This window comes from Nuphar pumila, chromosome 1 (assembly GCF_984573655.1).
Source record: "Nuphar pumila chromosome 1, dmNupPumi1.hap1.1, whole genome shotgun sequence".
Taxonomy (NCBI): Eukaryota; Viridiplantae; Streptophyta; class Magnoliopsida; order Nymphaeales; family Nymphaeaceae; genus Nuphar; species Nuphar pumila.
Genome location: NC_143249.1, coordinates 154,410,307 through 154,424,818, shown reverse-complemented (window position 1 = coordinate 154,424,818; position 14,512 = coordinate 154,410,307).

Here is a 14,512-nt window from a genome sequence, read left to right as displayed (position 1 = left end):
AATGTCCCATTTACCCGGGATGAAGTTGTCACAAAAATTATGACCATTTGTGCTATGAAACAAAATAAAAAAAAATAAAATTTTTGGCCAAAAAACAATTTTTATTGATATTTTTAACATTCAAAGACAAAGAGAGGGTGGGCAGACAGTTTTCCACCACTCTTGATATTCAGATGATACATTTGACCCAGAAAATACAGACAGAGAAACAAAGGAGTCCCAGGTATATTTAGTGACATGGTATGCCCCAGACCACTGATCCGACTGCAGGTTGAATTCTGGCATGTTGCCTGTCAGGAAGCGGGTGTTGGCACGAACCTGCCGCTGCAAAAACTGCCTCAGACATCGTTCCGGCTGATAATCAACACAAAAGAAAGGGCCAAGCAATCTGTAGCGCTTGTCGCAAGCATAGGTGTACCGAGGAACGGTCTCTCTTCTGTCGAAGAAGTCCCAAACAATCTCCTCCTGATGCAGTTTCTCGATCAAAGCTCAACACTGAATGGCTGACTTCGGCTGCTTACTGTTGAATCTGAAAGAACTGGCCTTCGAGGGAACGTGTCGCAGGAACCACGACTGCAGGGCGTAAGTGCATCCTTCTACCAGAATGGTCTCTCAGAGGGCAAATCGAGCCCAGCCTCTGTAAAAAAAAGCCAAGGCTGCCATAGAAAATGATAGCTGCCGGGTCTGCTTGCTTCCCCATCTTCCAAAGAGCTGGACAACTTTGATATCTATGAAATTTTGACCATCTTGGAAGAAAGCTAATCCTACTGTGCATAGGATCATGGCATGCTGAATTCTGTCTTTTGTTGCTCGGGACAGAGTGTCAACCTCTTCGTAAGCTCTGTACTTGCGATAGAGTTCGAACATGTCGATGAATTGATTCCCACCAATCTCAGTGAGAGGACAAGATCTGCTCCCTGTTGCTCTGGCCAAGGCTTCTTGAACATCTACCCCTTTTACGTTGATCAGGAACTGTTGCTCGACAGGATCATCTGGCTGGCCAGCTGGTTCGGGCAATCCCATAATATCATTGAACTCATCCATCAGTAGAGTCATCTCTCCCCAAGGAAACCAGAATGTGCAGGTACGTGGATTCCACCGTTCTGCCATATCCTGAATCAGAGCTCCATTGATGGTTCGCTTGCCTGCCGCTGATGCCATCTCCAACCCACAGTCATCCAAGTGGTCTGGGAACATACGTGAGAAGGTGGCGAACCAAGAAAAATACCACCGAGGGAAACAATGACGAGACTGGATGACCCGTTGATCCGAGATCCATCTTGAATCTGATAGAAGACATGATCTCGGGTAAAGACAACATCGAGAGAATCAGATGCCATCGAAATGATACTGGGGCAAAGAAGAAATGAGGAGAATTAGATAGAATGCAGGACTTGCGGATAGACTCTTTGAAGATACAAACCTGGAAATTTTGAAAGATCGAGAAAATTTTAAAGGAATTTTTCCAAGGTTTTGAAGAAAATTTGATCTAAAAGGAGAAAAGAAATGTAGGTAGAGAAAAATATACACCTGGGATTTTTGAAAATAAGAGTAAGTTTTAAATGATACACCCAGGGTTTTCGAAAAGGGTTTAATACATATATATGAGAGAATAAGAGAAACATCACATCATAAAAAGCTGCACAAACAAGGATGCGCACACAACACTCCCTAAAGGCTGACTCTAAATGCAATATTTGAAATGGCTTGTAGGACCTTAATCCTAACTCTAGGGTTCAGATCATCTGATTCCAATCAAGATATGCCGATATACCCAAGCCGAAGCTCGAAGTACGTGGCATAGAAATATTCCTCCGGTTCTAAGGTAATGGTTTCCCAACATCCTTGAGCACCTACCGATATACCTCGGACTATGGCCCTTAGGTACGTGGTAGGGGGGCGCGAACCCAAATAAGTGGTCCAGTTGTGAGGCTCTCTCCTGAACTATGGTTCAGAGAGACAACCCAACAACGTGAAGACCGGGACAATATAGGTAGGGAGGTTTTTAAAAATATGCTCAACATGCAAGAAATCAGATGGCTCTAATGCAAGTCCTAAAGAGATAGATAAAATGAAGAGAAGCATACACTTGCATACATTGTTTGCATTCAATCCCTAGAATTGAGGAGAGTTGTATTTCAAACCTAAGTCTAATGTGAGCATAGAATAATCTCCTCAATATGGTCCTACCAAACCATACTTAAATCCTATATGCAATGATGTCAGCTTAGGACAGAGTCTAGGCTCCTAAGGTTTGCATGAAAATATAGCTGACATTTATAGAATAAAGACTTAGATGATATCAAAGCAAAGAAAAGGCATTAAATTCGACCAGACGGAGACGAGTCCCATCTCGGTCACCAAAAATTGTGATCATCGCAAAATTTCTCCTCTCGTAATATTCTCTCTCTTCCTTCTCTTTTCCTTTTCAACCTCTATTTCCTCCTTTTTTAAGAGGGAAAATAAAAGCCGGAAAAGAAGGAGAGAAGAGAAAAGAAAAGAAAAAAAGAGAAGAGGAACTCTTTTGCGGGGTCTCACTTGACCTAAATTTTAAAAATATTTGAGAAAATGACTCGCCTCTGTTTTTGAAATATTTGCGGGAAAACTGGGAGACGGGATCCGCTCGTCGGTACGAGGTTCGACCGTTCCTAGCAGCTTTACCAGGGGTAATCGAACCAAGGGTCGAATTCATGCCTTTTGCTTTGCTAAGAAATTATCTAAGAATTTATTCTAAGTCTAAATGCACAAAGAATCATGCTTGTGCGAATGCAAAGATGTATTCCCTTTTTGAAAAATTGATTTTGGAAATCTCCAAGTGTTTCTGATAAAAATAGAGTGAAGAAATGGTTTTTAACTCAGAACTTAAGATTTAAAGTTCTAAGTTTTGAAAATAAATCTTGATTTTGAAAGGAATGATTTTAAAGTTGAGATAAAAGGAGAAGAAAGAAAATTTCAAAGTCATAAATGGACTTTGAATCAGAATAGAGATGAAATGGAATTGAATTCTAACTTTTGAAGTTTGAAATCAGAATGAAACGTGGGAAATCTAAATAGAATTAAAAAAATAGAATTGATTTGAAAGTTGAAATTCAAGATGGAATTTGAATCCAAAGTCTGGATTCTAAAAAGATTTCAAAATAGAATTTTGGATTTAGAACCTGGAAATAGGAATTGGATTTGAAAATCTAAGATAAAAAAATAGAATTGGATTTAAGAATTGGAATCAAGATGGAATTTGGATCTGAAATTTTGAATGGAATTGGATCCAAGATTTGGAATCCAAGATGAAATTTGGATCTAGAGTTTTGAATGGAATTGGATCCAAGATTTGGAATCCAAGATGGAATTTGGATCTAAAGTCTAAGATCCAAGATAGAATTGGGTTCTGGATCCTAAAATGGATTTGGATATGAAGTCTGAGATCCAAAGTAGAATTGGGTTCTGGATCCTAAAATGGATTTGGATCTGAATCTGAGATCCAAGATGGAATTAGGTTTTGGATCCTAAGGTGGATTTGGATCTGAAGTCTGAGATCCAAAGTAGAATTGGGTTATGGATCCTAAATGGATTTGGATCTGAATCTGAGATCCAAGATGGAATTAGGTTCTGGATCCTAAGGTTGATTTTGATCTGAAGTCTGAGATCCAAAGTAGAATTGGGTTCTGGATCCTAAATGGAATTTAGATCTGTAATTTGAGATCCAAAGTAGAATTGTACTTGGAAATCTGGATCCTAAATGGATTTGGATCTGAATCTGAGATCCAAGAGGGAATTAGGTTCTGGATCCTAAGGTGGATTTGGATCTGAAGTCTGAGATCCAAAGTAGAATTGGGTTCTGGATCCTAAATGGATTTGGATCTGAATCTGAGATCCAAGAGGGAATTAGGTTCTGGATCCTAAGGTGGATTTTGATCTGAAGTCTGAGATCCAAAGTAGAATTGGGTTCTGGATCCTAAATGGAATTTAGATCTGTAATTTGAGATCCAAAGTAGAATTGTACTTGGAAATCTGGATCCTAAATGGATTTGGATCTGAATCTGAGATCCAAGATGGAATTAGGTTCTGGATCCTAAGGTGGATTTGGATCTGAAGTCTGAGATCCAAAGTAGAATTGGGTTCTGGATCCTAAATGGAATTTGGATCTGTAATTTGAGATCCAAAGTAGAATTGTACTTGGAAATCTGGATCCAAGTTGGGATTAGGATCTAATTTTTGGATTTTGAAAAGTCCAAATAGGACTTTTAAAGATGGATCTGGGTTTTGAAAACCCAGATTGAACTTTAGGAAGGTTTGGATTTTGAGATTCAGAGTCAATCTCAACTTTGATTTTAAAATTTGAAGAAAACTTGATTTTGAATCAGAAGATGAATCAGAAACTTCAAAGTTTAATTTGAACTTTGAAATTGAATTTTGAATTTGGGTTGAAATTTTGGAGTTTGAATATAAAATGATTTTGAAATTCCAAAGTCAAATTGGACTCTGAAATTAAGATAGATTTGGAATTTGAAATAAAAAACTTTGAAGAATAGATATTCACAATTACTTGGGTTTTTAAAAGGGGAATTTTGAAAATATGATGCAATTCTACCCTGAATGATGAATGAATTTGAATAAGTTTGAAATTGTATTTGAAAATCATATTTCATTCTTTAAATGAATTTAAATAAGATTAATGATATAATACACTCCTAACTATAGTCATTGAATGTATTATATAATAGTCATATCTAAATTCAAATGAAAAATAAAATACCTTTTTGGTGCTTTTATAGAATTTAAAATGAAATTAATTCTCAATATACCCTGACTATGGCCATTGGTATATATATTGAATTAATTTTTAGATTAAATTCTGATAAAAGAGAAAAATATTTAAAGAAAATATGATAATTTTGAAAAAGGATCTAGTGTGGATCCAGTGTTATTTTATAAAAGATAAAACTCCTAAGTTTTGTTTACATCCTGACTATGGCCATTGATGTAAATCATCAACTTAGGATTAATTACCTTTTATGAAATGGTGCACGTGCCATTCGTGTTGCCATTTGTGAGAATTTGAGAAATAAAGGCAAAAATGTATGAAAACAAGCAATTCATGATGTTTGCAATGCTCTTTCATTCTATCTAAAACAGGAAATGTAAATTCTCATTAAGATCTAATTATTACAAGGTTTATATTTGAAAATACAAATCTCAAGTGATAATATTCTCCTCATATTCCCTGCAAAACACTTGATTAGTAGAAAAATAGAAGAAAATGGTACATATCATATAGATGTTAAAAGTGCTCATACATAAGGGAAAGATGGGAAATGATATATATATATATATATAGGTAGGTAGGTAGATACACATATATGACATACATAATATCTAAGAAAGATGAGAATTGAGTGTGCCCTCCTGCTGTATTGCTGAGTTGATTTGTTCCAGCTTATAGACTATAAAACAACTCTCCCCAAAACATGTTCAAAGTTGATTTCATGATGAAATCAATCTAAAAAAAAAGACATCAAAGTTAAATTCTATATTGAAAATCAACAGCATTTGTAAGGACGGGGAAAAAGGTGGGTACCGAGTATTTGGGAGACTGTGTGAAGGTGAAACACAGCAAAATGCTATGGCAGCAAGAGATGTGATGGATGTTCAGTGCGGGTTGCAACAATACCTAAAGGTAGTGGGAGAAGAATACTGTGAGGTGGTGGTACCACAGTATATGCTTGATTCCAACACGTGGCTGTGAAGGTATCTTTGCAGCAAAGTGTTGTTGCAAATCTGAGGGGCGGGTAAGTGATGTACATCAGCTATATACTGGGTAGAAGATGGTTGTTGGCAAGTGGAGTTTATGTGATGGACTCAATAAACATACCTACTGTAGGTACACATGCTGGAGGATACATCTTGCAAATAGGGATTTTACTATTGTTGATGGGTGGACATATGGTGGCTGAAATAAGCATCCCAGCAGGTGGTAATCTTTGCAATCACCTATTAGCAGGTGGATCAGCGACTCATGGGGTGGAGCTTGTGCTGGAGTTATACACAGATGAGTGCAATAGTGTTGAGAAACTATATTTTCATGATAGATGATAAATATGATATGCTTTCATGATGCATATATATGATACATGATAAATACATGATATGCTTTCATGAGATATGATAAATATGATATACTTTCATATGTGAAACTGAATATGTTATATTATGACTGGATATGATGTGCTATGTATTTAACGAGTATTTGATGCAATGTTATTTCACTTAAGAAGAGTGAAGACAACTTGATCAAGTGCAACTATTTGATGCAATCATACTACTTTGAAGAAAAAGCTTGATGGGCCATACATTCATAAAGATTATCCAAGAAGATCGGCTACCTCAAGATGAAGATTTTTTTTTCTTCTTTAGAGTCATATGTATCAGAACCTTTAGAAGCATGCATATTTCATATTAGACTATATGCTTTGAAATCATACAAGCCATTTATTTACAAAAAGTTAAGCTTTCATAAAAGGATACGTTATGAATATTGTAGCATTTCAAAAACACCTTTTTGAAACAAATCATTGTACTTCCTACAAGCATTTATGAAAAAGACATTTTGACAAGATATAATATCTCATGATTTGAAAAGCATTAATTGTACTTTCTTACAAACATTTATGAAAAAGACATTTTGACAAGATATAATAGCTCATGATTTCAAAAGCATTAATTGTACCTTCTAACATGCATTTATGAAAAAGACAACTTGAAAAGATATAAAATCTAATGATTTTAAATATGAAAGAAAAAGACAAAATGAATTAATTCATAATACACAAACATTTACGTAAGAAATTTTGGTTCATAATACATAAGCATTTATGTAAGAAAAGACAAATTATGAAAAGATGTATTGGTTCATAATACATAAGCATTTATGAAGAAAAGACAAAAATGTGAAAAGATGTATTGGTTCATAATACATAAGCATTTATGTAAGAAAAGACAAAATATGAAAAGATGTATTGGTTCATAATATATAAGCATTTATGTAAGAAAAGACAAAATGCATTAGTTCATAATACACAAATATTTACGTAAGAAATTTTGGTTCATAATACATAAACATTTATGTAAGAAAAGACAAATTATGAAAAGATAATACACAAACATTTATTTGAGAAATGACTATTTGTAATATAAGTATTACTCAAGCATTTAGTGTACTTCACAACCATTCATCTTGAATTGACAATTTGAGAAAACAAATATTATTTTATATACAAGACAACTGTGTTTGAAAAAGACTTTATTTATTTTAAAATCCACATTCAAGAATGTCGACTTACTTAAAGTCATCATTCTTGCTGTAAGCATTAAAAGCCACCTCAAAAGCATTTGAGAAATGACTATTTATTCAATAATAAAATCTTCACTCAAGAATGTCAACTTGCTTAAAGTCTTTATTCTCTGTATAGACATTAAGTAGCACATCATAAAGTATTTTGAGATTTGACCATTTACAAATTAAAGGAGTCAAAGCATTTATTATACTTACACCCATTTAAGTAAAGAAGTGACAATTTCTAAATAAAATATTTAAGTACTACAAATCATTAATGTGAACAAAGACAAAACTACATGATAGTTTATAATCCAACGTTCAATGTACTATAAGTCATTTATTATAAGAACTAGACTTTTTACATAAAATATATCATACTCAAAATACTACAACGACTAGTGTACCCCACACACTACTTTTTTAGAAAGAAGACTTTTTCGTAAAACCATAAAGTGTTGTTTGAAATGACTTGATATCTCACATCCCAAAAAGACCATCATTTCAAAAAGCCAACGACTATTTTTTTAAGGCTATATAAACACAATCAAATAATTTATACATGGACATGTGAGCTTACAACGAGAAAAATTCCTATTTGATATTTGAAAGAGAGCCTTGAAAAAAGAAGAGAAAAGAAAAAGAAAAGAAAGAGAAAAAGTCAAGAATAGCTCTTTGACAAAGAGTATTGTCTGAGTGAAAAGAACAAAACATTCTAAGAATCCTTCATTCGTGCATTCATATCATTCTGAAGGTTCTATAGGAAGTATTGTATCTTTCTGTTATTCATTGTATTCTTTCTCTGTTGAGAGAAGTAGACCTCTGGGAAAGAGGGTGTTTCCCTTCTCTGTTGAGAGAAGTAGACCTCTGGGAAAGAGAGTGTTTCCCTTCTCTGTTGAAAGAAGTAGACCTCTGAGGAAGAGGGTGTTTCCCTTCTCTGTTGAGAGAAGTAGACCTCTGAGGAAGAGGGTGTTTCCCTTCTCTGTTGAGATAAGTAGACCTCTGAGGAAGAGGGTGTTGTACTATTTATCCGGTAACTCGGATGTTATAGTGGAAGGCTCAAGTGTTTTACTTGGGGACTAGATGTAGGTCAGTAACTCAGCCGAACCAGTATAAATATTGTGTTTATTGTGTTGTGCCTTATTGCCTTATTTTTTATTTTATCGATCTGCATCATATTTCACTATTCACCCCCCCTCTAGTGGAATTTCATTTGGTATCAGAGCAGGTTCTGCTGGTTTCGATATAACAAGTCTTCCGGCACAAAAATGACATCAACCTCTTATGCTCGTGACATCTCGAAGGTCAACACGCATCTCGCCCTCCTTTCTTCAATGGCTCCAACTATGGATATTGGAAATGCAGGATGGCTATGTTCCTAAAGTCCATAGATTTTGCTGTATGGAAAATTGTTGAGCATCCATACACATCTCCCTCCTTACACTATAGCTTATGGTCTGATGAAGAAAAGAAGATGGCCAATCTAAATGCAAAGGTTATAAATACCTTGTATTGTGCCATTGATCAAAATGAATTTAACAGAATATCTATCTGTGAATCTGCTTATGATATTTGGCACTCTCTGGAAGTTATTCATGAAGGAACCAACAAAGTGAAAGAGGCCAAGATCTCATCTCTGGTTCAAAAATATGAGTTGTTCAAAATGAACAAAGATGAACCCATTACAGAGATGTTTACAAGATTCACAAACATCACTAACGACCTCAAGTCTCTGAGAGAAACCTATTCCTAGACTGATAAGGTGAAGAAAATCTTGAGATCTCTCACAACAGACTAGGAGAAAAAGACAACAGCAATTGAAGAAGCTCAAGATTTATCCAAGCTTACACTGAATGACTTAATAGGCAACCTTATGGCCTATGAAGTCCATATGAAGGAAAGAAGGGAAGAAGATCAACCTACAAAGAAAACTCTAGCCTTCCCAGCCCTTTCTGAGAATGAGGACTCAGAAAAAGAGTCTAAAATTGCGCTACTTACTTGAATATTCCAACGCTTCATGAGAAAGAACAGGCTATCCAAAAAGCACAAAAATTCTAAAGAAGACACCATATGCTATCAATGCAATAAGCCAGGTCACGTAAAATGTGACTGTCCTCTACTAAAGAGAAGATCTTAAGTCAAGGAACCAAAGAAAAGGTTCTTCAAGAAGAAGGCTCTCCATGCTCAATGGGATGATTCAGAACCATCCACCAGTGAAGAGTCAAGCGATGATGAAGCCGAAACTGCAAACATGTGCTTCATGGCAAACGAAAGCTCTGTAAGTGAAATTTCTGACTTTTCCTTTGAAGAACTTCTAGATGCTTTTCAAGAACTATTTGAAGAATCTAGAAAATTGAGTCTAAAAAATAAAGTTTTAAAATCTGAAAATTTAGAGCTTTCCTAGAAAAATGAAAAACTCAGTATTGAAAATTCTTAGTTGAAAAAGAAAAAATTTATGCTTACTTCTGAAATCTCTTCTACTAGTTCTAAGACTAAAAATCTTCAAGTAGAAATTTCAGAATTAAAAAGTAAAACTGAAAACCTTATGAAAACGGTTTTCAAGTTTACTAAGGGAAAAGAGAACTTGGACAAACTCCTATCCTCTCAAAAATTCTCTTTTTACAAGAATGATATTGATTACTCTCATTATAATAAACCTTCTTGTTCGAATCAAAAGACCACTTTTGTCAAAGGTTCTGCTAAACCTAAACAAGAGTATTATAATTGTAATTTTATGTACTCCTCTAAGATTATAGATAAACCCAAATCAAAATGGATATGGGTTCCAAAATCTAACAAAAAGGGACCCGATCGGGTACCAAAAAGAGTTTCTACTTGATCTATTGCAGGCATTGAAAAAGAAGAACAGATGGATATCAGACAGTGGATGTTCAAAACATATGACAGGACATCCAGATCTTTTTGTTGTTCTTCATCATAAAGAAGGAGGAACCGTTACCTTTGGAGATAACAACAAAGGTTTGATAATTGGTATTGGCAATATCGATAAACCTCTTATCAAAGACGTTCTCCTTGTTAAAGGTTTAAAACACAATCTCTTAAGCATCAGTCAAATGTGTGACATAGGATATAATGTCAGTTTTAAACATGATGCATGCCTCATAGTGGATACAAACAAAAATATTGTTTTAAAAGGTATAAAGAAAAATAATGTATATGAATTATACTTAGATAATATTACTGAACATTGTCTCATAAGCAAATAATGGCTCTTAAAATTTATGGCATATGAGAATGGGACATGTTAACTTTAAATATATCTCTAAAATGGCTAAAAATAACTTGGTTCGTGGGTTACCTAAAATACCATTTAAAAGAGACTATTTTTTGTGATGCTTGTCAATTAGGAAAATTGTCAAAATCATCCTTCAAATCAAAGAATGTTGTGTCAAGTAAAAGACCTTTAGAGCTTCTCCACCTGGATATTTTTGGTCCTTCTAGGGTAGCTAGTCTTAATCATAATAAATATGCTTTTGTCATTGTTGATAGTTACTCAAGATTCACTTGGGTAATATTTTTGAAAAATAAAAGTGATACGTTTTGTGAATTTGAAATTTTATTACAAAATAAAAAATCCTCTACAATTGTTAAAATTCGTAGTGACCATGAAGGAGAATTTGATAATGAACTTTTTTTAACTTGCATGGTATTTCTCATAACTTTGCCTTTCCTAGAGTTGCACATCAAAATGGTGTAGTAGAAAGAAAGAATAGAACCCTTCAAGAATCTGCTAGAACTATGCTTCAACATAACAATCTTGCTAAATATTTTTGGGATGAAATTGTTAATACTGCATGCTATATTTCAAATAGAGTACTTATTAGATCTTTGTTGAATAAAGCTCTCTATGAATTATTCTATGACAAAACTCCAAGAATAGACTACTTTAAAGTCTTTGGGTGCAAATGCTTTATACTGAACACAAAAGATAGCCTTGATAAATTTGATGATAAATCTGTTGAAGGCATATTTATAGGATATTCAAGTCATAGTAAAACATACAGAGTTTTCAATAAGAGTACTAATACTATTGAAGAATCTATGCATGTCAGTTTTAATGAATCTATTGGTCAATCTGTTCATAATAAGACTAATGATGATGATCTTGAAAGTACAAATTTTCTTTTAGATAACACAGCTGAATCTAATGAAGATGATCATCAAAGAACATTTGCTGAAATCAGAGATCATCCTCAAAAGCAGATTTTGGGAGACCTGACCAAGGGGGTTCAAACAAGAGCTCAGTTGGAACATATTGCAAATATGGCCTTCATTTCTCAACTTGAACCTAAAAAGATTGATGAAGCCATCATAGATGAGTTCTGGATGCTAGCAATGACTGAAGAACTTAACCAGTTCCAAAGAAATGATGTGTGGAATCTTGTACCAAAACCAAAAGATCATCAAATCATTGGGACAAGATGGATCTTCAGAAATAAGCTGGATGAATCAGGTAATGTTGTAAGAAACAAGGCAAGGCTAGTGGCTCAAGGATACAATCAGGAGTAAGGTATTGACTTTGATAAAACATTTGCTCCTGTTGCTAGACTTGAATCTATAAGAATGTTTTTAGCATATGCAAGTTATATGGATTTTAAACTATATCAAATGAATGTTAAAAGTGCTTTTCTAAATGGTTTTATAAATGAACAAGTTTATGTAAAACAACCTCCAGGTTTTGAAAATGAACAATTTTCTGATCATGTTTTTAAACTAAAACGTGCTTTATATGGATTAAAACAAGCACCTCGTGCGTGGTACGAGACTTAAAACTTTTTTATTTTACACTCAAACTAAACACATTCAAATTAGACACCACTTTTTAAGAGAACAAGTTCTAAACAATATAATCAAACTGGAATTTATACCCACTAATAAACAATTAGCAGACATTTTCACTAAACCTTTAAAAAATGAAGACTTTGTAAGAATTAGAAGAGATTTAGGAATATGTAAATTAAGTGATTTATAAAATTAATTCATATGACTAATTAAAATATAGAAAAATGAGTCTACTCGAGTTCACCTTTATAAAATATTAAAATATAATCTTTACTTGACAAAATTCATCTTAACCAAAGCTGAATGGTAAATTCACTTTATGTCAAATCTTGGTTTCATTTACAAATTATTTTTTATCATAATCGAGTGTTTGTATTTCTTATTATTTTTATTTTGTCTTCATCTCATTCACCACCTTTTTCAAAGTTAAAAAAAAGGTCCATGTATTCACGTACATCACATGTTACCTTGAAAACAAAGACTTTATGTCATTTTTTTTCTATCTCTCAAAGTACAATCTACTTTTTGTCCTATCATCTTTCACACTTTTCTATAAAAAAAAATCCATAAAAGACTCCTTCTCGACAAACTTGTCTTTCATCTTATCTTTTAATTATTAAATGTTCTTTTCATTAGTACCTTTAGTACCATCCTTCTCTCTCTCTCTCATACAAATTGAGCCTCCATTCTTTTCAATCCGTGATTTTGACTCCTTTATTAGTTTAAAACTTAACTTTATTCTCTAAAAACTATGAACTTTCTTCAATCGAGTTTCTTTAAAAATATGTTTATCAAATAAACATTAATTCATGTCAATCATAACTTTATTTTATGTCTTTCATCTCATATCAATCATGATTTTTTTCTTGTTTTTTTTTCCTATCCTACTCGAAAATCCATATATGTCATCTCACTTTTCTTTATGTCTACTCTTACTCCTTCCACGCATATCCATAAAAATACTTCTTGTTGAGAAACTCTGTTTTGATGTCACATAATATGATACACTGTCGTATTTGATTTTATATGATATGATAATATGTCCTCTTGAAAAATGTTATATTATGACTGAATATGTTTTGCCATAAATCTAACGAGTATTTGATGCAAGGATATCTCACCCAAAAAGGATGGAGACTTCCTGTTCAAGTACAACTAGTGCAATCATACTCCTTGAAGAAAAAGCTTGATGAGCCATGCATTCCTAAAGATCAACTGAAGAGATCGGCTACCTCAAGATGAAGATTTTTTTTTTTCTTTAGAGTCATATGTAACAGAACCTTCAGGAACATGCATATTGCATATTACATACTCATTCATAAAAACTATATCATAAAAGTATACGATAGTTTCAAAAAGCTCCTTTTTGAAAACTAATAATTGTACCTTCTTACAACCCTTTATGAAAAAGGTATTTTGACACGATTTCAAAATATAATAATTGTACCTTACATCATATACAAGACAACATGAAAAGAAATGTAGGAAAAAGACAAAACATGAAATCGGCTACATAAAGAAAAACAAATATAATATGTTTTGAAAAGACTCTAGTTACCTTCTTTAAAGAAATGATTTTAAATATAGGAAAAAGACAAAACATGAAATCCGCTACATAACAAATATAATATGTTTTGAAAAGACCCTAGTTACCATCTTTAAAGAAATGTTTTCAAATATAGGAAAAAGACAAAACATGAAAATCGGCTACACAAAGAAAACAAATATAATAAAGGTTTTGAAAAGACTCTAGTTACCTTTTTACAAACCCATAGAATGTCGACTTACTTGAAGTCATCATTCTCTTTGTATAGCAATAAATACCTCCTGTAAGAAATCCTTGTTAAATATCCTTCTCAAGAATGTTGACTTTCTTGTAGTCCTCATTCTCTCTGAAGACTTTGAAAAACACAACATAAAGAAAACACTTGACATGACTATGTACAAATAAATATCTCAAAGCACTCATTATACTTACACTCATTTAAAGTAAAGAAGTACTTATGTACCTCAAATCATTAATTAGGATAAAGACAAAACTACAATCCAACGTTCAATGTACTATTGTAAGAAATAGACTTTTTACATAAAATATGTATTACCTAAAATATTACAACGACTAGTGTACCCCATATTTTACTTTTATGGAAAAAGGCTTTCTCGAATTTCTCTAAAGATGTTTTTGAAATGACATAACATTTCACATCTCAAAAAGGCTACAATTTCAAAATGTAACGACTACTTTTTTAAAAGCTATATAAACACACTCAAATAAACTATTCAACAATGGAATAGAATGGAATAGACATGTGAGCTTACAGCGAAAAAAATTCCTATTCGATATTTGAAAAGAGAGCCTTGAAAAAGAAAGAGAAAAAG